Genomic DNA, 23,450 nt, shown 5'->3' with positions numbered 1-23,450 from the left:
AAGCCTTGCCTTTCGTCGATTTTGAGAGCGACGTGTGTTTCCACTCTGTGTTGAGTTGGTTTTTGCTCATCTTTTTTATTTGTTGAGTTAGTCTATTTGCTTCTCTTTTCTTTTATTGAGTTATTTTTGTTTTGACAATAAACAAAAGTATTCATTTTTGGGAAACTAAGTATTCATTTTTGAAAAACTATCTTATTCAATCATAACAAAGAGTGTTTGGAGAACAATCATCATATTTATTCATACTGAGTTCATTTATATCCTTTCATTTCCCTTGATTCTAAGATAGATTATCTTAAGATATAGAAAATAAAGAGTTTGAATATTGAATCTGGATATCAAATCCGGCAACATTTCAGCTTATAAAATGATCATCTCATCAAGAGGAATGTTGTGCAGATTCAATCATCCGATCTTCCATCTAATCTTTCCTTCTTAAGCTCATGTCCTTGCATAAAAGGAAGATTGAAGACTGTGAAGACTTCAGAGATCAAATCGATCGGGAATTTTGGCAGCATGCTAACTCTTGAGTGCGCAATAGTGTGTTGTTGTGCGGCTTGGAGGGAAGCTCTCTGTAAGACCCGTATCCTAGTCCGTACTGTTCCATCGACTCCCACGATCCTTCCCGTCGAAGTCCGGCAATCCACGACCTATAATCGATGTTTACGCGCGACCCTAAGTCATATCATGTAGATTTGAGTTGGCTTAATCTGATACTTATACCATTACGACCGCACCATCGCCGCGGTTCCAAGGCCGCAACTCGCGCACCGATCCAATACCCTGGCAGGGAGATGTGGGCCGACGTTTATTTCGAAGAAATGCCAGGCATTTGCAATCCCAAGAGAATCTTTACAACATGTCCCATCAATCAATCAATTAATCACTCAATCAATTAATCACTCAATCAATGCTTTCTTTCCCCCCAAGTCAAGCAACCACCAAGTCAACTCTCTCTCACCCTCTCTCTTACACACCCATACATGTCAAGCACATCACTCACCTCACCCATCACTCACCCAACCCATCACTCACCTCACATCCATCACTCCTTACAACTCTCTCTCTCTCTCTCTCTCTCTCTCTCTCTCTCTCTCTCTCTCATTTCTCAACACATTCCAAACTAAGCAAAAAAAGAGGACGTCCAAGCTCTCCCATGTGAGAGAAAAATGCATGTGTATGGCCCACTTTCCTATCCCAAATCTTTCATCCTAGCCATTTAACTCTCATCACCCTCCATCAAAGTGAGACAGAAGGAGATCGGCTTTCCAATGGACCAAGAAGATCGAACGATGGGTGCTTTATAGGCTAGATTTTTCATGTTTTGATGATGGGCTAAGTGAGGCCTACCGATATGGTATGGATCTCACTTTGGACCCTAGATGTGGCCGATGGCCCACCTTGATTATCATGATCATTCCATGATGGGGCCATTCTCCATGGACCCCATCATGATATTTATTTTCCTTGTATAAAAAGAGGTCATCTAGACCATCCATTTTGGGTTGGGAAGGAACCTCTACCGTTGATCTTTGATTTGGTGGGTCCACATGTATTAGGACCCACTTGATGTATGATTGAATGTAAGGGAGGGCTCATAGTGGCGAAGCCCTCCATCACACGTGTCCCTCTCTCTTTCTATCTCTCTTCCCCTCTCCTTTTCATATTTTTTTATGTATGATGATGTAGTCGTGTGGCCCACTTGGATGGACCCCACCATGAAGCATGTATTTAATCCAAGCCATTTGTAGGTGGGGCCCACTTTCTATATGTGTTGTCTCCACACCATCCATCATTTGGTGGCCCACCTGAGCAAGGACCACCTTCCATACTTGGAATGCCCAAACTGTCCAGCGTCCCTGGACGTTGGACGTGAAATAAACACAAATGTTAGCTTTGGTTCAAAGCCTTTGGGAAGGGTTGCTCATGTAGGCCCCACCTTGATGTACGTATTTAATCCAAGCCGTCCATCCCATTCCCTAGATCATTTTAGGCATTGAACCGAAAAATGAAGCTGATCCGACTTTCTAGCAGGCCATAGCATAGGTTTTTACTATTGAAAACCACCTAATGTCTCTACACATCGAGATATACTCAATATTGGACTTATTGGATCTGCAATGGGCTATAGGATCCAATGAATGGGTCAGATTTTCCTGATTCGGGCCCCACCTGTGAAAAATCATAGAAAAATGCATTTTAAAGAAAAAATGGTATGCAATTGGTGCTGCTGCTGTCCAGAGGATGTGCAGCGTCCTATTGCGCTGGACGTGAAAGGGGGTTGGGACGTGGGCGCATGCCCTACCATGACGTGGACCCCAAATCAACACCATGCATTTGATGGGGTCCCTTTTTAAGCAGTGGGCCCCCTAAGAAATCAGTCGTATACACCTCAGGTGGCCCACACGGCAGGGAATAGCGTTGATTGAACGTCTGCCATTGAAACCCTTTTGGGTGACGCAGAAGTTTTGGATCATTTTAAAATTTGTTTTTCCTATTCATCTAGGTACGTGTGACCTTATCAACAGATTGAATGGCATATAAACATTATGGTGGGCCCCACGTGGGAACCACTGATGTATGTATTGTACTCCACACCATCCCCATGCGTGGGTGGGACGGCTGGTGTACCTCACTCCAACTACATAGCTGCTGGAGTGGTGTCTCCAAGTTTTGTGGGTCCCACCTGTATCATCCACACCATCCATCTATGGGACCCACCATGATGCATGTGTTGCATCCAAGCCGTTCAACCATTTTGAAAGCTCGTCTTAAGGCTTGAGAATAAAAATAAGTCAGATCTAAAGTTCAAGTGGACCCCACCTTTTAAAGTAGTGGACAATGACGTCCACCATTCAAAATTTTTAAGCGGCCATAGTAGTTTCCTAATAAGCTGATATTTGCTTCCACTTCATCTATCACTATGTTAGTTTATGAACAAGTTGGATGGGAAATATATGTTATGGTGGGCCTTAGGAATTTTAAATGGTAGAAATCATTCTCACCACTATTATTTGGAGTGCAGTCCAGTTAGTCTTTTGATATGATTCATTTATATATATATATATATATATATATATTATACATATTGATGTACTTGTGGCCAACCATTGAGGCCCACCTTGGTATATATATGAGGCCATGTGATTAGGCCCATCTTAATGTATTATGGCCCATTGTTGAGGCCCACCTTGATATATATGAGGCCCAAGTTATGAGGCCCGTTTGATGTATTGGAGGCCTGTGGGTCATGGCCTAATGGGATGTACATAAGGCCCATTGAATGTGATTCCACTGTGGTTTATGTGTTGACCTTTATGGTAGGCTATGCCTTGGGAGCAATGATGGTTTGACGCCAACATTGTAAGTACAATGTTGGTTAAATGTCCGCATTATAACTCTCCTTAGGGCCCATTGATAGGCCCATACTTGTTGATAATTCATCACTTTATAATATGCTTAGTATAACTCCATGATTCATGCCCATACGCATCATATGTATGCTTGATATGAGGAATGTTTGATCATAGCATAAGTCGTTAGGCTGAGACATTTACGGGACTCTTTATAAGACGGAGTGCCCCACATGATCACTCGGTATGCGTAGGATTGCTGCATGATTGACGGTGTGACTCATGCATTTCGCATTGTGTGTCGTGATCACTGCAGGCCCTAGCGACATCAGGGTCATGGCCTCCACAGGCACATCATGGATGGTCGTATAGGATACTAAAAATATTGGCTCTAGCATTGTGGGCACTTAAGATATCCTTGGGTGAAAATCTCAGAACCTTTTTGGTACCAGGAGATGCCCCAACGTTTAGACCAAGTGGATACACGAGCACCCGAGTGCCGAATACCAGTAGGTCACGTCTCTCACTGTGTCGTAGTCGGTTGGAAGGGAGTGTAGCCTTATTCACCCGAGTGAAGGGGCTATAAGCTAGGCTGAGTTTGACCAGCTCGCAAATGAGTTTGCTATCGATGAGCCGGGTAGGTATTGGCAGACTACTGGTCGGGCAAATAGTGTGGTCTCTTCCACTTGTTTGGCTGTGCAGCTAGGGAGGAGGCAGTCAGTGTGAAGTATATTAGACCCCGGTGATATCCAGAGAGGAAATGCACTAATATGTGTACTTGATGAGGACTGGCATGCTTGTTTTGCATCTCGCATATGACATTTGGCTACATAGTCCTCGCATCGCATGGCCTTGGTATGGCCGATAGCATTCATGCCTTGCATCATATAGCTTTGGTACAGCTAATAGCATTCATGGACTTACCGTATATTTTCACATTACTCTGATATTGTACACTTGGTGCTTACCTTGCGCACACACTTACACCACCCTCTAAGCTTTTGTAAGCTTATGCACGACCGTTGCATGCAGGTGGCATTGGATCGTAGCAGCGCTGAGGCAGGAGCACACATCAGATTATTTTGGAGTTTTTGATCACCTGTATTTTCCTTTCCGCATTGTACTTAAAGTTTTTGATATAGAGGATATGTGGTGATGTTGTTTTATGACTTGCTTATGCTTGTGGTTATACTCCATTACAAAAAAAAATCATACTGAAAATCCTCCTTGTAGGATCTCATGATCGGAATCTGGTATGTGAGTGCCGGGGTCCGAGAATAGGGCACTACGGAGGTTGTTGGCACTGGATTCGGCGATCGAGAATTTTGTGAGCCCGTTTTCCGAGTTCGGGGCATGATACTCTCCCTTTTTCCTTCCTTACGTTGATACCTTCAGTCTTCTCTTCTTCTCTGGAGCTTTGGCCTTCTTCAAAATCTTCAATGTGTGCAAATGAGAGGGGGAGTGGGGTATTTATAGGCCTCCACATGTGTGGGCCCTCGAAGTCCATGCCACGGGCCCACCTTTCATCAAATCTGATTCATCCACATCAGCATACCCAGATCCACATCAGCATACCCTAATCCACGCTTGAGCAGGTGCGCGCAACACTTCACACCCCTTTGCACGGGTGTGCACAACACTATAGTGTTACACGGGTTGTCACAAAGGCTATATACTACACTCAATCAAACCATTACCTATGCAAGTGCACACAACTAAGGGGTATCTGGGCTGACCCATGCAATCAACACCCTTCTGTGTGGGTTGGTGCAACGCCATGTTCTCTCTTCCTTTTACATTTCCTTCACATCTTTCCATGATTTTCTTTTATCCTTCCTTTTCTGATTCATTCATTGATCCTTTATTTTATGCCTCAACAGATGCCCCCTTGATCCTTTTTGTTTATCCCTTCTTAGATAAAGAAATAAGATCAATCCCTTTAAAAATATCACCATGTGCGTTCGAGCAAAAGTCAATCGGGTCTCATAATCGGGTCCAGCTTCCCCTATAAATACCAAAGCCAGCTCTTCATTTTCCACTTCCTCAAATTTCTTGGAGAAGCTCTGCCTCTTCTCTTCTATCCCATGCAACGGCCTGTCTTTGTGCCCCCCTGTGCAATGCCAAACTTTGTTTTTTTAGCAAACTTCTCCTTTGCGCGTCCCTGCGTAATTACCTGCCCTTGTGTGTGCTCGCACAAAATTCCCTTCTGATTTTTTAATCTCTGAAAGACAAACTCCCCTACTTCACACAATCCCACATAACCACTCCACGTTGTGCACCTGTGTGCAATCGATCTTGTCATTCTTATACAGGATCTTCTAAGCTTTTTCCTCTACTTGCACAATACTGCACAGCTTCACCATTGCGCACTTGCGCACAAATGTTCTTTGAAGAATTTTCTTCTAAGTCTAAGAAAATTTCAGATTTTAAAAGCCTTAAATCTTTGATTTTCCACAACTTCTTCCTCATCTTGACCACTTTTAAGCCCATAAACATGCATCGCTCTCAAGCCTCCTCTTCAAGAAGAAAGAATCACCCATCTTCTTCAGGATCCGAACAGCCTCTCCATCACTCTTAGAAATATGTAGAGATGAATGAAGAAACTTTGGAGCTTCACAACCCCTTTATTAACAAACCAATCGCTATTCCATTAATCTGCAGCATCACTGGTCAATCTTACACAGTGAACTGTTCAACCGAGAAAATATCTTTGTTTCTTTGGACAATTGGATCATGAAGGAACTGAGAATTCTGACAGGATATCAAGAAGAGAACGGGCCCCGCCAAAAAGCTGGTAGGGTTCACAAGATGAGATTCTTTCATCCATGTTACAATCCTCACCAACCTTTCCCTGCCCACTATTTCGAAACTGCTCAACAGCTCTTTTCTTTTGAGATATTACCTTGGAACATAGAGAAACTCTCAGCAATAGGACTCCTCTCTCTTCGTAACTTCTATGGCACTTAGGCTAGAGCTGTCGTTCGAAAACATACCACCATTCTAGAGTAGATTAACCTTTCAGATGCCATCATAGTTATGTTAGAGCCTTTTCATGTGGATGCTGCTATCTTCAGAGGCTTCCTCAACCATTGGTCTCCGATCACCAACTCATTTAATCTTCCTTCAGGCGAAGCGAGTATGACCTTATGGGATCTTCTTTGCATAGCAGGTCTTCCCATTATGGGTAACTGTTCACAACCCCAAGTGTAGGGTCGTGATGTAATAATAATCTTGGTGAGACCAAGGTCGAATCCACAGGGACTAATCTCGTGTGTTTTTTGAAAACAACTAACAGAAGAACTAGAAAAAGATGAAAACATAAATCTGAAATATTTGAGAGAAATTATAAGAAATTTAATGAAAAACTTAAGAAATTCAAAGGTGGGAAACTAGGGTTTCTAAGGATCCACTTGTAGAGATCAGGGAGATCTATGCTTAATTTAAGTCACACAATTGCAATCAGAGTCTCATCCTATCCAATTGGAAGATATCTTAGTAAAATAAAATCTGAACTTCCTTTGACCTAGTTCTCAATGGATGAGAGGTGTGAGAATTGAAAATGATTCCATCACAAAACCATGCCCAGGAGACAAGGCAAACAACGGGATTTACCAATCCCATAACCAATCTGGGAGAATTGTGAAAGTTAGGAATGATTCCATCAGCCAACCATGCCCAAGGGATGACGGAGAACAACAGGATTTCTTAATTTCACAATCTTAATACATGAAAAGAACATACTCAAAGCTATCGCAGATCTATTGTAATTTAAGTCACAACAAACCTTTAAAAACTGAAAGTATTCCTTATAATCAAACTAGAATCAAAGAAAGTTTAATATAAACATGAATTAAAGCAATAGAAACATCCCATCATACTACAAGCTTCACCTCTTAGCCCTAGCTAAGAGGTTTAGCCAACCATAGATATGATTGAACTAGAATCTCTTAAGAAAAGCAAAAAAACTACTAAGGAAATGGAAGAAAAACTCTTGGCGACGTCTTTTCCATGCTTTTGCTCCACTCCTCAAACCCTAGATAATGCTTAGGGGTGCCCTAGGGACCCCTATTTATAGTTTAAGGCCTTAGACTTTCGCACCGAGTGGACATTTTAAAAAACCGTCTCAAATCTACGCAGTCCACGTAAAAATTGCGTAACTCTCGACTGGTCGTGGGACGTCCTCGACCAGTCATGGAACATCCTCGACCGGTCGTGGATCTCCCTTGACTGGTCAAGCAGGATGGAAAATTGGCTATTTTAGTCGCTGGAGTTCGAGTCGAGATACCTCGATCGGGCGAGCAGGGCCCAGGACTGGTCGAATCTACGCAGGACTAGTCAAGCAAAAGCTAGGACTGGTCGAGGATTATGCAATTTCACTTCAAAACTCCGATTTTCTCCATTCTTAACTTGATTTTCTTAGATCTTCAGTGTGTGCATTCTTCATTCTTAATTTCATCAGATCCAATCTTGGCTTTGGTGATTCTTGAGTGTTAAATCCATTCTTTTAACATCCTTTTCAATCCAAGCTCTTAAATTCACCTTGCAACACAAACATGATTAATATGGAACATTAAGCATTATTATGTTCATAAAACCAAGTAATAGATGGGGTTCAATATGCAATATTTTACCCTCAACACAATCCTCAACCAGCATTTTGCTAGTCCCGAGCAAAGTATGCAAAAAATGAACCTTAATGCGTAATGTTTAAACCTTTTTCAGAAAATGATCTTTTGTGTAGTCAAGTATGAATGAGTAGACTCAAGATGAGAAATTGAGATTTTAAAAACCTAGAGTTGAATCACAGAGGCAATCAATCAAATAAGTCCTTTATCCATTAAGTCAGAGCATAGTTCGCATATCAAGTACTTAGTGAAAATACTATCCTTTCATAATGTTAGTCATGCTCATCACTTCAAGATTGGTTGAAATCCTAAGTATTGATGCCAAACTTATCCCCTTTTCCTTCTTTTTCCAGTTTTTGATTTTATATCAACGGTCATTTGTGTTCATTCAGTCTTTTGATCTTTTCTTTGTTTTTTTTTAATTAGACATTACATCGTTTTCAAAGACATTTTTCATTCCCCTCAAAGATGTTGCCATTCTTCATATTTATGACCTCTTTGTTGATCTCCTATTTTTTAACTAGTTCTCTTTCTTCTTTTAAGGTGGATAAAGTTCTTTAGACTCGATTCTCAATATCTTTCAATGATCATCATACTAACAATCAGAAAATCCAGTATTATTCACCGAAAATAATTTAACATAATATTCGAACTTACTCTTAATCAATTGAATGTAAGAACCATAAGTGATAGATTGCTTAGTTGCTCCAACTCCAACAATTCAAAATTCGATTTCTATCCTATCATCATACTCAAAACAGTCTTAAATACACAACTTATCACTCTCCAACAGATAAACATTGAATTTTTTTTAAAATTTTATAAAGTTTGCTCAAAACTAAGAAAACACTGATTAACATACCTAATCTCCCATCCCTAAACTAAAATCTACATTATCCTCAATGTAAAGATATAAGCATGATTTGCAAAAGAAAAACATAAGTGAAAGAGAGGTGATGGAAAGATAGTACCTGATGAAGAAATTTTGAGGCTTTTTTCAAAGGATCTCAGCATGAAGGTAGGTTAGCACAAGAGTTAATCAACCAAAAACAAACTATCCTAAAATAGTGGATGCAAACTATCCTAAGCAGCATAAAGCCAACTATCCTAAAATGGCAGAAAGCAATAAATCTAACTACACCTCCGTCAAACTAGGAGATCAATCCTGATAAACAGGATCATTCAGAGGTATGGACATGTCCTCTAAATTAAATTTCTCAACAAATGGCTTTAATCGATGTGCATTTACTTTAAACTCATTGCCATTGTTTGGATTCTGAATATCGACAGCCCCATGAGGATAAACATTAATAATAGTGAAAGGGCTAGTCCAACGAGATCGGAGTTTACCCGGAAAGAGATGTAACTAAGAATTATACAAGAGGACCTTTTGACCTGGTGTGAATGAAGAATGTGTTAGTCATGAAAAACCTTCATTTTGTCCTTATAAATTCTCTAGTTCTCGTATGAATCATTCCAAATTTCTTCGAGTTCATTCAATAGAAGTTTGCGTAGCGAGCCAGTGTTGTCCAGATTGAAATTCAAATTTTTGATCACCCAGTAGGCTCTATGCTCCAACTCCACAAGTAAGTGACAAGCCTTCCCATAGACAGGTCTAAAGGGAGACATTCCAATAGGGATCTTAAATGCAGTTCAGTACGCCCATAAGACATCGGTCAATCAGATTAACCAATCCTTACAGTCAAGCTTAACCATCTTTTCCAAGATGTTTTTAATTTCCCTATTGGAAATCTCAACTTACCCACTTGTTTGTGGGTGGTATGGACTGCTCACTTTGTGAGAGATGTCATATTTCTTCATTAAGTTCGCGAATGACCTATTATAAAAATGTGAGCCCCCATCACAAATGATGGCTCAAGGCATTCCGAACAGGGAAAGGATGTTCTCTTTTAAGAATTTAATGACCATTTGATGGTCATTGTTCCAGAACAGAATCGCTTCGACCCATTTAGTGACATAGTCTATGGCGAGTAAAATATATAAATTTTCAAAAGATTGGGGGAATGGCCCTATGAAATCGATGCCCCAATAATCAAATGCTTATATGATAAGAATGGGGTTCAGAGACATCATATTTCGATGCAACAATGTTCCCAACTTCTGACAATACTTACAAGCTTTGCAAAACTCATGAGTGTCCCTAAACATAGTGGGCCAATAAAAGCAACATTGCAGAATGTTGGTCGTGGTCTTTTTAGCAGAAAAGTGACCACCACAGGCCTAAGAGTGACAGAAGGAGATGACACTTCGGTGTTCATCGTCTAGCACATCTCCTTAGGATTTGGTCCGGGCAATGTTTAAACAAATACGAAACATCCTAGAAGAACTTACGAACCTCGGTGAAGAATTTTTTCTTATCTTGCGCAGTCTAATGTGTCAGCATGAAACCTGTGATAAGATAATTAGTAATATCAGCAAACCAAGGTGAATGGGAGACTTTGGAACATATCATTTATATGTATCATCTTAAGGGAATTAGAGAGATCAAGGCAGGAAAGATGGTCAGCCACTACATTCTCTACTCCCTTTTTATCTTTTATTTCCAAATCAAATTCTTAGAGCAGGAGGATCCATGTTATCAAGCAGGGCTTAGCACCATTCTTAAAAAGAAGATACTTGAGCGCTGCATGGTCTGTGTAAATGATGATCTTGGATCCGATCAAGTAGGACCTAAATTTGTCCAAAGCGAACACTGAGGCTAAGAGTTCCTTTTCTATAGTAGAGTAATTCACTTGATTAGGATTTAGAGTTCTACTTGCGTAATGAATAACTTAGGGCTTCTTTTCTTTTTTCTAGCCTAAAACTGCTCCAACGGCATAGTCAGACACATCGCACATAAGTTCAAAAGGAAGGCTTCAGTCAGGTGGCTGCATGATAGGTGCAATGGTTAACATGCCCTTAAGCTTAGTTAAAGCTTCCTGGCATTGCTCAGTCCACTCATATGGTGCATCCTTTTGAACTAGATTACATAGAGGATGAAAAAGATGACTAAAGTCTATTATGAATCTCCTATAAAACCCGGCGTGTCCTAAGAAGGATCGCATGTCTCGTATGTTCTTGGGTGGAGGTAAGTTAGAGATATGATCAATTTTAGCAGTATCTACCTGAATTTCCTTAGACGATATGATATGTTCAAAAACAAATTCCTTACGAACCATGAAATATCACTTCTCCCAATTAAGTACCAAATTATTTTCTTCACATCTTTTCCGCACACATTTAAGATTCTCTAAGCAATCGTTGAACGATGGACCAAAGATAGATAAGTCATCCATGAAGACATCTAGATATTGCCCCACCATGTCAAAAAAAATACTCATCATGCATCGCTAAAAAGTGGCGGGGGCATTACACAGTCCGAATGGCATCCTTCGGTAAGCAAAGGTGCCAAAGGGACATGTGAATGTGGTCTTTTTCTGATCTTCAGGGGCTATCTCTATCTGATTGTAGCCCGAATATCCCTCAAGGAAATATTAATAGGAATGACCAGCTAGCCTTTTCAAAATTTGATCGATGAAGAGCAAAAGAAAGTGGTCCTTCCTTGTGATGGTATTCAATTTCCTGTAGTCACTGCACATTCTCCAACCAGTAGTAACTCTGGTTGGCACGAGTTCATTATTGGCATTAGCTACGATGGTGATTCCAGACTTCTTAAGAACCACCTGAGTTGGACTCACCCATTGATTATCGGATATTGGATATACGATACCCACATCTAATAGTTTAAAAACCTCAGCCTTAACCACTTCCTTCATGTTTGAATTTAGTCTAAATTGTGATTGCCGAGAAGTCTTCATATTATCCTTAAGATAAATGCAGTGAGTATAAATCGAAGGGTCAATACCCTTGAGGTCCGCAATCAACCATCCAAGGGCTCCGTTATGCTCAATGAGAGTAAAGATGAGCATACTCTCCTGTTCTTGCTCAAGGTGGGAGGAAATCACCACCAGGTATGTCTCATGTTGACCTAAATAGACATAGTTCAAATCAGACGGTAAAGGTTTTACGTCAAGCTTCGGTGCCTTAAGGTTAGACAGCAGAGGCACTACATCTGTTTAGGGGCAATTCTTCAAATTGTGGCATCCATCGGTTAACTTCAAGTACCGGCGCGGTGTCCAGCATGGTCCCCATCTCCCTAATCATGTTATCATCAAAATCATGAGAGTGGGCCAAGCACGTGTCACACCCCAAACTCAAAAATCGGGCTCACAAAATTTCCGATCACCGAATCCGGCGTCGACAGCCTCCGTAATACCCCATTCTCAGCTCCTAGCACCTATATGCCAGATTCCAATCTTAGGATCTTACAAGGAGAATTTTTAGTGTAAATTTTTTGTAAAGGAGCATAACCATAAGTGTACCCAAATCACAAGAGCAACATCATCATCACATATCCACTAATATAAATCATTGATTACAATGCTAAAAGAAAATACATGAATATAATAAAATCTCCACAAAGTTCGACCTCCACGCTCCTACCTCAATGCTACTGTGACCTAATGTCACCTACACACAATGGTCGTCCATAAGCTTATAGAAAGCTTAGAGGGTGATGTATGTGTGTGCAATGCACGTGCCAAGCATATAGATATCAGAGTAAGTGAAAATACTGGCAATTCCATCAATACCATCAGACTTATCCAAACTATGCGATGCAAAGACATAATAAGGTAAAGTCATATGCTGAGGAAGCGATGTAAATCAACTACGTAATACAGAGATATAGTAAGCAAAATGTCATATATAGGTCGTACAATGTAAAATCATAGTAAACCCAATGTCATAAGCTAAGGGTGTAGTGTAATATGCAAATGTAAAAGAAATGATAAAGCTGGAGTATGTAATTAGGATGATAGTATGTAGTATCACAAGTTGTGGGGTTAATCACAAGGAACTTCTATCCAAACCAGTCTCATACCTAAATTTGAATAGCCAAACTTAATGTGGTAAACTCCTAAACTCAAGTTGGTCACACGCCCCAACTGAAATCCTGGCCATTGCGAAGGTACACATAATGAATTAGTTGTGCACCACCAGCCCAAGTGGATAGTGAATGAATGGATCAATCAATCAAATACTGAGTACACAACTCCTACTCAGTAAGTTCATATATCAGTACCATACATCTCTGGGATCATCACCAGGTTCTCGTAAACTCTACACCAGTTTATTGCCCCATCATGCGCATAACTGGGTAAGTGGAAGAGACCTCACTATCCGCCTGCCAATATCGGCTCGGCTCACCGATAATGGACACATTCCTTAAGGTAGGTCAGACTCATCCTAGCATTACCTACTCCCTCAGGCGGGTAAGGCCACACCCCCTTCCAACCGACCATGACACAGTAGGAAGCGCAGCTTTCTAGTGTTCGGCACTCGGCATTCGTGCATCCACTCAGTCTAGACATTGGAGCGTCCTTTGGTACCAAGAGGGTTTAAGAAATTTCACCTAGGGACACCTATAGCACCCCATGTAGAAAAAGATTTTCAATGTCCCATCTGGCCATCCACAATATGCCTGTGGAGCTACGGCCCTGATGTCGTTAGGGCGTACAGTAGTCATGTCATATAAATAAAAGATGCATGAATCACGCTATCAGTCATGAAACAATTCTGCACGTACCGCGTGATCATGTGAGGCAACTCCGTCTCACAAGGAGTCCCATAATAAACCAACCCAATGGCATATGCTATAATCAATCACTCCTTATAACAAGTATAAATATGATGCATATGGGCATGCATCAGGATGTAATAAAGTACATAAGCATGATTAACTGATAGGGTAGACAACAATAATCCACAATTGACCATCATCAGCATATCACATACTATGAGTATAAGCTGGAAGACATGTTCCTTCTACAACTATAAGAGCCTATGTGGTATGTCTTACATTAGCCTTCCAAGGCTTTACATGATCCAAGATGGGGACGACGGGTCTAGTCCATACGTCGAGATAGGTCTTACATAGTGGACATACCAAACCTGATACTACATATTCTTCTATCTACGGCAAAGGGTAATGATGTACTAAGTAATGGATGGCCTAGATGGTACACAAATGTCAAGGATGGACCTCGTACTTATCTCAACAAAGAGATGGATGGTGCGGAAGATATATACATATCACGAGGTCCTAGCAAATGGGGTACAAAGGTAGGATACACCTCTTGTGGTGAGTCAAGTGGGTATATAACAAGGTGAGCTAACAGGGTGAACAAGTGGGCTTTCTCAACCTCTTATCATGAATAAACCGGGCTTCCTTATGGGGCTTGATACATACATAAAGTGGGCTTGGTGGAGTTCCTACATCTAGGACTATGTGTCCTTCCAAACGGATTGGGTAGCCCGCTCAACACCTAAGTGAGCCTTGGGTATGGTTACTAAACTTGGGCAAGACATGCATCTAGATGGGCCACATTACTATGAGAGGTCGGATATGAAAACAAGATGGGCTCCAGGGTTTGGGTAGTCCTACAGGGTATGGTGGAAAACATCATTATCAATGGGGGCCTAACGGTATGGGATAGCCCAATAAGGATAGATGAGAGATTACTAACATCAATGGGGATATACCTCATGGGGTGAACCTAATGGGCATACAACAAAGGGAGTCAAGAAGATGAGCCTAGGTATGATAAGTGAGCTTCCCCATCCACTCTATCATGCCATGGACTGGGCTTCCCTATGGAGGCCCGGTATGAACAAGGTGGGCATCAAGGCTTAGATAATCCTACAAGGCAAGGTGAAAGGCACTAACATCAATTTGGGGGGGAGGGGGGGGGGGTCCATTGGTTTGGGTTGGCCGAATGGGTATTACTAACCTAAGTAGAGGCCCAACGGTTAGGGGTAGCCTAATAAGGGAGATCGAGAGTGGGCTTACAATGGACCCTAGGGAGGTTTACAACGGTTGACATTTAACCAATATTGTCTTATGGCACGGTCCACATGGGATTGGAATCAGAATCTCAATGGGGCCCTCGGCCCTCTAACTATCTAGAAAGACGGATGGGCCGCGTATGTATCACACACATCATGGTGGGTCTCACACATACAATGGGCCTCACACATACAATGGGCCTCACATACATCACATTGGGCCTCATACATGGGCTGCATATACATCACAATGGGCCTCATTGCATGAGCCACATATACATCACAATGGGCCTCATACATGGGCCACATATACATCACAATGGGCCTCACATGTACATCACATTGGGCCATACCTCATGGGCCTCAAATACTTTACAATGGGTCACATCCATGTACCTTGAATACATCACAACGGGCCACATTCATGAGCCTCAAATACATTACAATGGACCTCATACATGGGCTGCATATACATCACAATGGACCTCATTGCATGGGCCATGTATACATCAAATGGGCCTCATACATGGGCCGCATACACATCACAATGGGCCTCACATGTACATCACATTGGGCCATACCTCATGGGCCTCAAATACTTTATAATGGGTCACATCCATGTACCTCGAATACATCACAACGGGCCACATCCATGGGCCTCAAATACATTACAATGGGCCTCACACATGGGCCTCACATACATCTCAATGGGCCACATCCCATGGGCCTCAAATACATCACAATTGGCCATATCCCATGGGCCCTCAAATACATCGCAATGGGCCTCCTCACCTGGGCCTCAAATACATCACAATGGGCCTCATCACCTGAGCCTCAAATACATCTCAATGGGCCTCACATACATCACGACAGGCCTTATCTCATGGGCCTCACATACATCACGACGGGCCGCATCTCATGGGCCTCATATGCATCACAAGGGGTCGTATATTAGCAACAAATGGGCCCCATTACAGCAGCAGGTGGGTCCTGCTCCTGCAACAGGTGTCACACCCCGAACTCGGAAACCGGGCTCACAAAATTCCCGATCGCCGAATCCGGCACCGACAGCCTCCGTAGAACCCCATTTTCGGATCCCGGCACCCATTCACCAGGTTCCGATCCTGGGATACTACAAGGAGGATTTCAAATCATTAGTCTGGTTCATAATGAGCATAACAAAAGCATAACCCACAAACAATAACCACAAGAACACCACCACAAAATCCACTATGATCAAAAACTTTTGAGTACAATGCGGCAGAAAGGGGAAATACAAGATAGTGCAAAAGAGAGAAACTCCAAAGCTCGTCTGCACGCTCCTGCTGCTACTATGCTATGGCTGCGTCCTAGTGTCACCTGCACGCATCAATCGTGCATAAGCTTATAGGAAGCTTAGAGGGTGGTGTAAGTGTGTGCGCAATATAAACGTGCTCAAAATGCAAGGTCAAGGTAATGCGGAATCATGGTGATGAGCACATGAATGCAATCAGCCGTATCAAGGCTATGCAGTGCAAGATATGAATGTTATCGGCCATAACACAGCCATGTGATGTGAGATGCAACTCAAGCATGCCAATCCTCATCATGTATCAGTACAGTTCTCATTCTGGATTATCACCGGGGTTCAATACACTCCAAATGGCACTGTCGCTCTCCTAGCCGCACAGTCCAAGTGAGCGTAAGAAACCTCACTATCCGCCTGACCAATAGTCTGCCAATACCTATCCGGCACGTCGATAGCGGACCCATTCGCGAGCTGGTCAAACTCAGCCTAGTATTGCCCCCTATCCTCGGGCGAGTAAGGCCACACTCCTTTCCAACCGACCACGACACAGTGGGAGACGCGGCCTCCTGGTATTCGGCCCTCGTGCGCTCATATATCCACTCGGTCTCGACATTGGAGTCATCCTCTGGTACCATCGGGTTTAGGGATTTTCACCCAGGGACATCTATGGCACCCGTATGCTAGAACCAAACATTTTCGGTATCCAATCCAGCCACCCACGATGTGTCTGTGGAGGCTATGGCCCTGGTGTCACTAGGGCATACAGTAACTACAATCACACAATGCAAGTGCATGAGTCATACTACCAGTCATGCAATAGTCCTGCGTAACCCATGCGCTCATACAGGGCAACTCCGCCTATCAGGGAGCTCGTAACAGTCTGCCCGAAGGCATATGCTATGATCAATCACTCCTCATACCAGTCATACATATGATGCGTATGATGATAAATCATGGATCTATACTAAACATGCATATAGGGATGGGCTCTGCGTATCATAGAGATGGGCCTAGACGGCCTGCAGAGTATAAGTATGGACCTATCAGTGGGCCTTAAGGAGTGTGACAATGCGGACATTTAACCAACATTATCCTTACAATGTGGACGTCAAACCAACATTTTTCCCAAGGCATAGCCCGCCATAAAGTACCATTACACAAACCATAGGAAATCACACATTGCAATGGACCAATATACATCTCATTGGGCCTCGACCCATAGTTCTCAGATACATCAAATGGGCCATCTCATATGGGCCTTATATAAATCAAGTGGGCCGCATTAGTGGGCCTTATGTACATTGCAATGGGCCATAACCCATGGGCCTTTAAATATGTTAAATGGGTCGAACTACATGGGCCTTATGTATATACCAAGGTGGGCCTCAATAATGGCCACAAATACACATCCAGGTGGGCCTTAGCAACGGCCACAAGTACACATTAAGTGGGCCTCAACAACGGCCATATGGTTGAACAACTTGGATGCAACACATGCATCATGGTGGGGCCCATAGAGGCCCACCATCATATATATATATATATATATATTATATAATATATATATGTAAATATATACAATATTATATATAACATAATATTATATATATATACATTTATATATATATAAATAGGTATGTATGTATATCCACACACACTCACACACGTGCACACACACCCACATGCATACACACGTGCACACACGTGCACACTCACGTGCAGCAGGGAGGGGGTCCCACCGTCCAGGAGGACGGTGCGGACGAACACATACATCAAGTAGGCCCCACCATCCGTCTGGACGGTGGGCATGTAACACATGCATCACTGTGGGTCCCATGTGAGGCCCACCATAGCGTTTATCTTCCATCCGATCCGTTCATAAGGTCACACGGGCTGGGGTGAAGGGGAACAACAAATTTCAGCTTGATCTGGAACTTCTGTGGACCCAGAAAGGGTTTCAATGGTAGAGTTCAATTCACACTGTTTCTTGTGATGTGGGCCGCCCGAGCGTTGGATTGGCCTGATTTTTAGAGGGGGGTCCGCGTCAGATAGTGGCCCACCAAATGGGCGGTGTGGATACAAAATATACATCATGGTGGGGCCCACGGATGGAGCCGTGGGTCCCTGCCTCTTGGCGGCCCGTCACTGCAGCAGCAGCAGCGCTGCTGCTTTTAAATATATATTTTTTTTTTGGGGCCCACCCATGATCTTGGGGTTTTTCGAGTGCGGGGCCCACATCAAGTGGATCCGTCCCAACTATCAATTGCTGGGTCTCAAAACAAACCCAACGAGCCCAACATTGGGTATTTTTCGGAGTACAGAGACGGTAGGGTGATTTTCGACGGTAAGGAAGTTGTTTTCGTATGCTCTGGCCCACCAAAAAATTGGATTAGTCCCATCCTTAGGCTCAACGCCTAAAATGATCCCCTGAATGGGATGGACGGCGTGGATTAAGCACAAACATCAAGGTGGGACCTGCATGAGCGGTCCGCCCCAAAACCCAAAGAAATCTTCTTTTTTTTTTTTGGTTCAGCCAACGTCCAGCGTCTCTGGATGTTGGACGATTTGGATAAACACTGCCTCATGGTGGGTCCCACGCGTGAGTAGCCCATGTTCATCAAGATAGGTCCCACATGATCATGGCCCACATATATATAAATATTAATAAAATATTATAATATATCATTACTCTAAATAGGGGGGGAAATCTCTCCTAAAATGAGGTGGGCCTCCCTATTTGATGGATGGAGTAGATTTAATATATTGGTGGGGCCCACTTCATTCTAAGGAAGAGAGAAAGAGAGGGAAAGAGAGAAAAATAGAGAGATACACGGTGAGATAGAGGAGGGACCCCGCCACTATGGGCCCTCCATTTCATACATGCATACATCAAACGGGTCCCACCACATGTGGCCCAAATAAAATAGGAGAAATGACGGTGGATCACCCACCTTTAAGCCTCCTCCTTGCTCCCTTGGCTTCAAATGCACCTTTCCTATGCCTTGGATGGTGGATGATGGGGGATTAATGGTGTGGATGAGAGATGGGAGGGTGTAGATGGATGATGGAAGGTGGACCACACTTGTGGTTTGGGAGAGGAGTGTTGGACGTGAGAGGCTTGGTTGCTTGGAGAGATTTGAGAAAATGAGAGAGAAAATGAGAGGATGGGAGTGATATGAGGTGATGGAGTGATGGGTGTAATTAATGAAGCATGGGTTTGTTTGAAAAGTGTGTAAAAGAGGGATGGGTGAAGAGAGAGAGAGTTGACTTTGGAGAAAGAGGGATGGGTTGTTGTACTTGAGATAAGGTTGTATTTAATGGTTGATTGATGGGACTTATTGCGTAGAGATTCTCTCGAAATTCGCAATGCGCGGTGTTTCTTCGGAATAAACGCTGATCGGCATCTTCTTGCCTGGGTATCGGTTCGGTGCGCAAGTCACGGCGTTGGAACCGCGGCGACGACGCGGTCGCTATGATACAACTTTAGGATCAAGCCGACGTCGGTGCGCGGGACCTGGCTTAGGATCGTGCGCAAACACCGAATACGGTGCGAAGGTTGCCGGAATTTGACCGGAAGGACCGCGGAGGCTAACGGAACAGTACGGACTAGGACACGGGTCTTACAACAGGTGCCCCTACACGCTCGACAAATGGGCGGACGGCGTGGTTATACATACACACATCATGTAGGTCCCACCGTCCATGTGTGGATGGTGCAGGACAACACATACGTACGAGGTGGATCTCACCATCCAAGATGGACGGTGAGGATAGAACACATACAACAAGTAGGCCCTAACCCGACACGTGCAGCATGTGTAGGGTGGGTCCCACACAGATGGACGATTAGGATATAACACACACCTCATGATCAGACCCACATAACTTACTGATGTCAATTACAGGAGTTATGTAGCTGATGTGAGATACACCAGCTAATTTGCTCACAGTAGGTGGGTCCCACATGGGGCCCACCACATATACATACATATATATAATTTAATCCAGTGTCTAGGCCCTCGGCGGTTTGGATGCTAGATACATACATTAAAGGTGGATCACATCGTCCAGCAGGCTGGACGGTGTGAATAAATCACATGCATCACGGTGGTCCCACATGTTGGACCAAGCCTATATTTATGTTTTCCTTCAAAACAGGGGCTGCCCAAACGAGCAGCGAGGTGGCTACAACATGGGCCCGGTTTGGTCCACTTGGTTAGACGGCATGGATCATACATCAAGGTGGGCCATCATACAAAAAGGAGAGAGAGAGAGAGAGAGAGAGAAGGCAATGGAGGGGAGGGGCTCCGGCACTATGAGCCCTCCCTAGGTGGGCCATGCAAATATAATACATACATCAAAATGAGTCCCAAATCATGTGGGCCCTAAATCATGAAAATCAACAGCGGAGATCCCTTTTCACCAAACAAAATGCAAGGTCTAGATGACCTTTCACAATGAAAAAATAAACATCATGATGGGGTCTATGGAGAATGGCCCCATCATAGGATGATCATATGAATCATGATGGGCCATCGGCCACACGTAGGGTCCATAGTGAGATCTATACCATCAATCGGTAGGCCCCACTTGGTCCATCATCAAAACATAAATCTATTCCTACAAAACACCCATCGATGGCTAATCTTCTAGGCTCTTTGGAATGTTAGGCTCCTTGGCTTCAACTTTGATGGAGGGTAATGAAGATTGAAGGGCTAGGATGGGAGATGAGGGAGTAGGAAGTGGGCCACACTTGGCTCTCTTGGAATAGCTTGGACGTCCACTCCTTTGGTAGCTTGGAATGGTGGAGAGAATGAGAGGGAGAAAGAAGGTGATGGGATGAAAGGGATGGGTGAGTGATGGTTGGTATGGGTTGTGTAAGAGAGTGACATGAGAGGCATGGGTTGTGTTGACTTTTGGGTGAGAGAGGGATGGGTGTGATGGAATATGTACTTAACTAGTATTGATTGATTGATGCGATAGATTGGGTAGAGATTCTCTCGGGATTCATAATGCCCAGCGTTTTCCTCAAAATAAATGCGGGCCCACAACTCCTAACCTAGGTATCGCATCAGTGTGCAAGTCGCGACATTGGAACTGCGGCGACGGTCCGGTCGCTAGGGTACAGGTCTTGGGTTGAGTCGACTCAAGTCTACAGGATGCGACTTAGGGTAGTGCGTAAATGCCGATTATAGGTCGCAGTTTGTCAGAATTTGACAGGGAGGATCGCAGGAGTCTAGGGAATGGTACAGACTAGGATACGGGCCTTACAGCACATCTCTAGAGGGTCAGAGGATAAGGTCATATAAGTTCTATCTTTCATGAAAGAGTCAGCAGGTTAATGTCTGGAAATCGTCATCATCCTCTAACTATTTACCTATGTTAAAAAAGATATTCAACTCCAATGTCATATTCCTGAAAGACATACTCATGACTCCATTCCTGTAATTAATGATTGCGTTTAAAGTGGTAAGGAATGGGCGACCAAAAATGATGGAAATTTGAGTACTCATGTTATTGATGAGTTCCATATCCAGGACGATAAAATCTACCGGGTAGTAGAATCTATCAACCTGGACCAACAAATCCTCAATGACTCCTCTCGATAAACGAACTGAGCAGTCAACAAGTTGTAATGTGGTTAGGGTGGGTTTCAATTCACCCAAACCTAACTGTTTATAGACCGAGTAAGGAATTAGATTTACACTTGCTCCTAAGTCAAGAAGTGTGTGCTCAATCCGGTAGTTCCCAATTATGCAAGTGATAGTTGGGCTACCGGGATCTTTGTACTTGTGGCACATCTTGCTTTAGGCTGGAACTCACTTTTTCAGTTAAAAAGATTTTCTTTTTATACTTTGTCGTCTTTTGGTCGTACACAAGTCTTTCATAAATTTGGCATATGAAGGTATTTGTTTTACAGTATCAAGTAGAGGAATATTGACCTTCACTTGTTTCAACACCTTTTGTCCTAAGAGTTAGAGAGAAGTTTTGGTGTAACCAACCATTGGGGGAATGGGGCAAACAGCTTGCCTTGAAGTTCCGGTTCTAATTCTTGTGGAGCAGTGCTAGGTCTGTTATCGTTGTCTTCTTCCGAGTCCTTAGGCTTTTCAGCCCTTACCGGAATAGATTTGTCAATTATCTTCCCACTCCTAAGAGTAGTGATAAACTTAGCTTACTCCATTTGATTTAAAGAGCTTGGATCACTTATTTCGTATTGTGGTTTAGGATTGGGGAAAGGTTTAGCTGGAAGAATCTCTTTTTCTCCAATTGAATTTTTTATCTCATGCCCTTATATGGCCTTTGAAATGTCTTGAAGGGTTTACAATATACCCTTAGTGATAAGCTCTTGGTTTTGAATATGTTTTAGAAATGGATCCTCTTGAGGTTTCACTTGATTTAGAATTTGATTGAATAAACCTTGAGTAGCAGTTTGTCCATTCCTCCAACTGAAGTTTGGATGATTTCTCCAACTGGGATTATATGTATTGAAGGTAAGTCCATTGAAAGGTCTTTGGTAATTATTCACAGCTAATTATTCACGGCATTAGATTGCTCATTCAACACCTCTTGAAAGGCAGGTATTGTTGGACAATTTTCAGTTGTGTGAACGTTGCAAGCACAAATACCGCAAACAGTTTCCTTAACCTTACCCTTCTTTAATTTCATGGCCTCAAATTTCTATATGAGATTAGACACTTTAGCATTGATATCATCATCGTCTTTCAGAAGTTATAATCCTCCCCTCTCCTTTGACTGAGTGGGCCTAAAAGTGCTGCTTGATTTTGGGTAAGTGTCCTATGATTGTGCATTTTCAGCAAGTCTGTCTAAGTAGTCCCACACATCATCGACATTTTTATTCATGAATTCCCCATTGCACATTGTCTCAACCAATTGGCACATGGAAGATGTCAGTCCATCATAGAAAAAGCGTGCAATGCGCCACGTTTCAAAACTGTGTTGTGGGCATGAACTGACAAGATCCTTGAACCTCTCCCAACATTGGAAGAATGTTTCATCCTCCTTTTGGGTGAAATTCATGATTGACTTTCTAAGGGTGTTCGTTTTATGATGTGGAAAAAATTTCTTTATGAACTCCCTTATCATGTCATTCCATGTGCCAATAGATCGGGGACATAGTGAATGCAACCATGTCTTATCTTTCTCTTTCAAAGAATAGGGAAAGAGTTTTAATCTAACCGTGTCCTCGGACACGTTTGGAAAATATAAAGTGGTTATGATCTCATCAAACTCTTTGAAGTGCAAATATGAATTTTCATA

General features: G+C 42.8%; 1 non-coding gene across 1 annotated transcript; it reads left to right on the top strand.

Moving 5' to 3' along the window:
• Window positions 1-23,121: 23,121 nt before the first annotated feature.
• LOC131250304 (small nucleolar RNA R71) lies at window positions 23,122-23,228 on the top strand. The gene has a single exon (XR_009173228.1). It is a non-coding gene; the product is annotated as a small nucleolar RNA R71 (small nucleolar RNA).
• The last annotated feature ends 222 nt before the right edge of the window (window positions 23,229-23,450 follow it).

The sequence above is a fragment of the Magnolia sinica genome, chromosome 6 (genome assembly GCF_029962835.1).
Source record: "Magnolia sinica isolate HGM2019 chromosome 6, MsV1, whole genome shotgun sequence".
NCBI classification, from domain to species: Eukaryota; Viridiplantae; Streptophyta; class Magnoliopsida; order Magnoliales; family Magnoliaceae; genus Magnolia; species Magnolia sinica.
The sequence above is the reverse complement of the archived record's forward strand: the minus strand, read 5'-3'. Positions and strand labels throughout refer to the sequence as shown.